Source organism: Copadichromis virginalis, linkage group LG14, assembly GCF_057382275.1.
Source record: "Copadichromis virginalis isolate Kocher_CV1m ecotype Utaka linkage group LG14, C_Virginalis_male_GT1.1, whole genome shotgun sequence".
Lineage (NCBI taxonomy): Eukaryota > Metazoa > Chordata > Actinopteri > Cichliformes > Cichlidae > Copadichromis > Copadichromis virginalis.
Window position 1 is genome coordinate 24,589,734 of NC_140631.1, and position 6,000 is coordinate 24,595,733.

At 40.2% G+C, this 6,000-nt stretch overlaps 1 long non-coding RNA gene across 1 annotated transcript; it reads left to right on the forward strand.

Annotated features, from left to right (window-relative positions):
* Nucleotides 1-3,450: 3,450 nt before the first annotated feature.
* Nucleotides 3,451-5,662, forward strand: LOC146694008 (uncharacterized). The gene is made up of 3 exons (XR_014914849.1): nt 3,451-3,509; nt 3,710-3,818; nt 5,605-5,662. It is a non-coding gene; the product is annotated as an uncharacterized LOC146694008 (long non-coding RNA).
* Nucleotides 5,663-6,000: the final 338 nt, after the last annotated feature.

Consider the following 6,000-nt stretch of genomic DNA (forward strand, 5'->3'; position numbering starts at 1 on the left):
GAGCTTATCCAAAGTCTCTTTGTCTCAGCCAAACTAACTGAGACATTGTTTCACAGTATCACAAAATTGTTTTAATTATTGATGTCTTAAGACATTTAAAACTACACAACACGGACTTTCCAAAGTTGCTAAATTTCTTTGTTAATTGCATCTCTGTGCCCGAGAGAAGTGAAGGAGAGAAGAGACAGGGTCGAGTGGGTGGAAATGCATGTCAGGGGATTTGTGACAGAGGCAAGAGTAAAAGGGAAGATTTACAAGATGGTAGTGAAACCTGCCATGATGTATGATGTGGAGATGGTGGCACTGACAAAAAGTCAGGAGGCAGAGGTGGCAGAGCTAGAGATGCTAAGATTTTACTGGGAGGGAGGACAGGATTAGAAATTAGTACATCAGAGAGTCAGCTCAGGTGCAGTAGTTTGGAGACAAGGTTAGAGAGGCAAGGCTGAGAGTTGGTTTGGGTTGTGCAAAGGAGGAATAGAGGAAATATGTTAGCAGCAAAATGAAGAAGAAGAAGAAAAAGAAACTATAATGTGTGTACTTATTCTTTTTCTTAATGTGGCTCAGGTGAAGCTACTGTCCAGCCTGTGCTGTGTCCTATTGGTCACTACTGCCCTGCAGGTCTGACTCTAGGACTGGAGTTCCCTTGCCCACCTGGGACTGTGCAGAACCACCTCGGAGCGTCCAGTCCTGAAACCTGTCTCTCCTGCCCTGCTGGTACATAAAAACATTTTGCTTCACCATAACCAGTATGACAGCTTATTTTATTTCTAATTATTGTTATGATGACTTTATTTTATTTATGTTGCCTGCAGGAATGTTTTGCTCTCAGTCTGGGCAATCCCAGCCGACAGGTCTCTGTGAAGCAGGATACTACTGTCCTGCTGGATCAACCAGTCCAAACTCTACTGAGTATCAGGTGATGCTTGTCCTCTGTGATGCTGGCCAGTAAAATTTACCTAATGATTTTAGGGGACCTTCAACCTTTAACTTAGTATTACAGTCTTATTTGTGAAGAAAAAACTCTTTTTTGGCACGTCATAAATGGTCTTCCAGTGGTACCATCAGGTGTGATAGACACTATAAGAAAAAGAGCCACATTTCCAGGATACCTTCTGCAGTGAAATACATTCTTCTACTCTAACCCTGTAAAGCCTAAACCACAATAAATTGTCATAAAATTCATTTTTTTTGGAAACTGAAGTGTTTTTTAATCTAGTGACAAATTAAATAATGCAACAATGTGCAATTTATTGCTCACAGTAGGACGGCATGTGTCTGATTGTATGTATGGAAAAACAAAAATCACACAGATGATGTACAGGTGTAAAAAAGTCATGTATCACATATGATACACTTTTTTTTAAAATTTCTTTTATTTAGATAATTAAAACTTTTTCTTACTTTTTTCAGGGAAATTCGTCTGGAAGTCATCTTTGTCCACCTGGCCTGTACTGCCCTGCAGGCACTGGCTATCCACTCCCCTGCCCTGTTGGTTCTTTCTCCATCGCTCAAGGACTAAAGGGAGTTGATGAATGCACACCCTGCCCCCCTGGACTGTTTTGTGACAGTCCTGCAATAGCAGAGCTTTCACAAGCGCTCCCGTGTCAGGCTGGGTAAACACTACTATTACTCTTCTACTTTTCAATTTCAAATCCACTCTTTCTCAGAGTGGATAGTGACTTTTTTTTTAAAGGCCTTTTAATGTCTTCCAATCACTTCAGTGTCTGCCAATAGTTTGGTTTCTTTCTCTTCTGGTATTAGACTGTAAATAAGAAGACTGGAACATTTAGGCATATTGTGGAGGAAAATTAAAACACAGAACAATTCAGATACGTTTTTCTTGGCTGCTGCTAGCTATTAAGGGCTTCTGTTTTTTCATTCAGTTTAACCTGAGTGAATTAATAAAGCCAGACTTTGTGCCATGAGCTGCACTCTGCTGTACTGCAAAACAAGAAACACACACACACAAAACATAATTTGAAATTGTGGCTGAATGATTTCCCCTCACTTACAGTTTTGCTAGTGGCAGCTTGTGCCAAAATCTATACGCAGTTTGTTTTCCTCTGTTTGTGCCTACAGGTATGTGTGCTTGGGCGGCAGCTCCAGTCCCACTCCATCCAATGGTCCCCATGGCTACCTCTGTCCTGCTGGCCACAGCTGTCCTATTGGCTCAGCACATGAGGAGCCCTGTGAGCCTGGCACTTACAGTCCTGCCCCGGGAGCAGCCCGTTGCTTATTATGCCCCAAAGGAACCACGTGTCCATCGTCAGCCACTAAAGAGCCCTCCGCCTGCCCCTCTGGTGAGGATGGTAAAAATAAACGTTAAGTCAGTCACAAATTAAATATTTTTAAACTTTTAGGTATAGCAACAGTATTGTCCAAATTTGTATTTCTGCAGTAACATAAAGTAACTGCTTTCTCTTTAGGTCATTTCTGTCCTGCTGGGACAGCCCTGCCTCAGCCCTGCCCTTCAGGTACTTTCAACAATCAGACAGGTGCCCACACACTCTCTGCCTGCACACCCTGCCCCTCTGGACTGTACTGTGCCGCATATGGAGCCTCCATACCACAAGGTGAACAGAGATTAAAATTTTGATTTAACAAAACTTTGGCTTTTTAGCAAAATACTCACATCTGCATCCTCACATGGCATCAAACTGGTAGTGTCACCTTTTTCTTTTCTTTTTTTCCATCCAGGTTTATGTTTGCAGGGTTATTTCTGCCATGGTGGAGCTATGGAACCAGCCCCTCACAGCTCTGAAAACTTCCCCAGGAATGGCCCTTGCTCTGTGGGCCACTACTGTCCAGCAGGGTGCCTCTCTCCAATTCCATGCCCTCTTGGCAGCATTCGCAACTCCACAGGTACTTCAGTAATGTTTGCACATGTCATGAAAAGGCATTTCCATGCTGCTGGATTTGAATTTAAAAGAGATCCACTTCTGATCTCATGCTGTCTGCTTCCCATTATCTCCTTCACAATATTCTCTGACTGTTATCTATTGTGCACCCATCATAGGAGGTGTGTCCATGGAGAGTTGTTCTTCCTGTCCTGCTGGCCACTACTGCTCTACAGATGGTCTGGCTAGCCCCAGTGGTCCTTGTGCTGCTGGTTTCTACTGCCCTTTTGACTTCTCTTCAACTACGCCATATGCATTCCTCTGTCCCAAGGTAAGGTTGAACATATAGACTTCTCTCCAACTGAATTACTTCCCCATGTCTTCTCTATTATTTTCCAGACATATGTGTAATAAATGGTTGTGCCACGTAGTTTAATATCAATTTTCTGCTAAATTGGGTGCCACTTCTCTGATGTTCCTTCACCTTTTTCATTCCAACTAAGGGCCACCACTGTCTGCAAGGTTCTTCCATGGCCTTGCCTTGTCCCACAGGAGAGTACCAGCCTAACCAGGGATCAGACAGCTGCATTCCCTGCAGACCTGGTTTCTACTGTGAGGAGGCCATAGTGGGAGATCCACTACCCTGCCCACCACATTCATTCTGCCCTGCAGGTATGCTGAAAAGAAGCTCTTGACAATAAAAGATTTAAACTTTTATTTATAGCTCACTGACATATTCATTGACATGAGACCAATATTAGTCTCATGTCTTTCTTTTGACAAGAATGTTAATCCACTTGGTTTATTTCAAAATCAAGATGAGATGACCAATAAAGGCTTTTGTTTTATCCCACCTTTTGTTTTTCTTCTAGGAACAATGGTACCTCAGCCCTGTCCTAATGGGACATACACCCTTTCAGATCTGGGAGGTTTACAGGAAGAGAGAGAGTGTTCACCCTGCCCTCCAGGAAAGTTCTGCAGGTACACAGTCCCATGCACGTCTTGCACCCTCAAATATTCAGAAACAGTGCACTGACTTAGATAAACATACAGCTAGGCCCATGCACACCTTGTGTATACAGACATATTTATTTATTTTATTTATTTATGCTTTATTTAACAGTAAGTCCCTTGAGAATAAAATCTCTTTTTAAGGGAGACCACGCCAAGAAGACACACCAATACAAAATTATAAATTTACAAATTAAAAATATTTATTGATAAATAAATAAAGGAACATAACAGCATACATACACTATCGAACCAGATACCCTAAACCCCAGTTCCAAAAACAAAAAGCAAAATCTGGATGGTACCATATGTTGCTCTAAAAGTTGTATATGCCTTCAGTACCTTTCCATTTTGCCCCAGTTCAGCTTCTAAATAAGATTTGGCCCAGAGAACCGAGTCTGACTAAGAGAATATAATGCCTTGGATAGATCAACAAACAAGGCAGAAAAATGCATTAACAACATAATTTGTAACCCACACATATTATGGTACTATGAACTGATCTAAAGCCATCAAAGAGCTTATTGCAAATACCAGAGTTTTAACAAGAGTGGAAAGTTTAGCTATAATTCTTTAAAATGAAACTTTTTAGAAGGGGAGAACATAGGCTGCTTTACAGATTTTAGAGCAATATTAGTCTGGACACTAAATCACCCTAAAATCTGGAGAAATAATAATATGAGGAACAGGCTCAGCAGTTGCATCAGCTGTTAGCTTTAGATGACGGGGAATCAGATTGGCAGGTCCAGATGACTTTTTTGGATGAATGGATTTCAAACCTTTTGAAGAAATTGATCTAAAGACAAATGGGTTCTTTTGATATGGAGGTAATAGATGAAAAAGACATGGGATTCAAATTAGAACTCTGAGACCACATTTTCATTAAAAACAGAACTAGCTGATAGAAAATGTTCATTAAGATACCCAGCAATATCAGCTTTACTGATAATTTTAACTGAGTTTATTAAAACATGGAGCACGACAGCAACTTTATCTCTTTCAATAATTCAGAAAGGTTATTGCGGTTTTAAATGGATCTTATGTAGTGCTGTGATTTGGATTTTCAGATCGGAGTTGGACATTTCTTTCTTAAAACTTGGTCATCGATCATCTCTCCTAGAAATCCTATATTGCTTTATAATAGCGTCCATTATGTTAATTGTCATTATGTCAAAAATGTTGGCATGCAGGCTAAACATCATGCATTATATTAACTCTATATGACCAATGCATAGCTCATATAAAATTGCTGGTTCTTAAGATTTTCAAAGATTTAATTTTAATAACTTATAAATTATTCATAAATTGTTCTCTTAGCCATTTTTAATTACTTCCAAGTAATTAAGATTTTGCAAAGCATCACAAATTACAGCGGATGATGCGTTTAACATTTAACATACATTGTATCTCCACTGCCCTTCCTGTCATGATCAACTCTTTGAACACTGTAATCATCAGTTACAGTGCTCAAAGACAAACACTCACTGTTATCACATCAGAATGCACAAGTATGTCATGATCAGTAGCCACGGTTCACTGCCAAAACTAAATGACTGCCTTCATGTGCATGATCATAATCAACTCAGAGTAAACATTAAACAAGAAGAGATGATGTTATTATCTTTGTATTTGTTAAATGGAGCATACGTTTCAGATTCTTCTAAATTAATTATGTGTGCATAGGCATATATTTCTGGCTGCATGGAGTGAATCTTGTGGTTTTATGTACTGACTAACTAACTGTATGTTTCCTTAGGGGTGGTAAGATCCAAGGTGTTTGTGCTGCAGGGTATATCTGCGTTTCTGGAAGCACAGATTTCACCCCTCAGGGACCAGTGTTTAACTTAACCCAGTGCCAGTGGGGTGTGCAGTGTGCTGGACCGTGTCCACCAGGTGCAATATGCATATATAGAGAGAAAGATATATAATTTTAAAAACTAACAATGTAGAAGAAACTACCAACAAATCAATGTTAATGCTTTTATTCTCTGTAGTTTAGCTAAATAAATTGTTAAATACCAAATGTTTCCTTTATTCTAGGTTTCTATTGCCCCGAAGGCACAAAACAGGCTCGGTTGTGTCCTGCAAATACCATCAGAAGCTCCCCAGGAGGTGCCAGCCTACAGGATTGCTTACCTTGCCCACCCCAGTA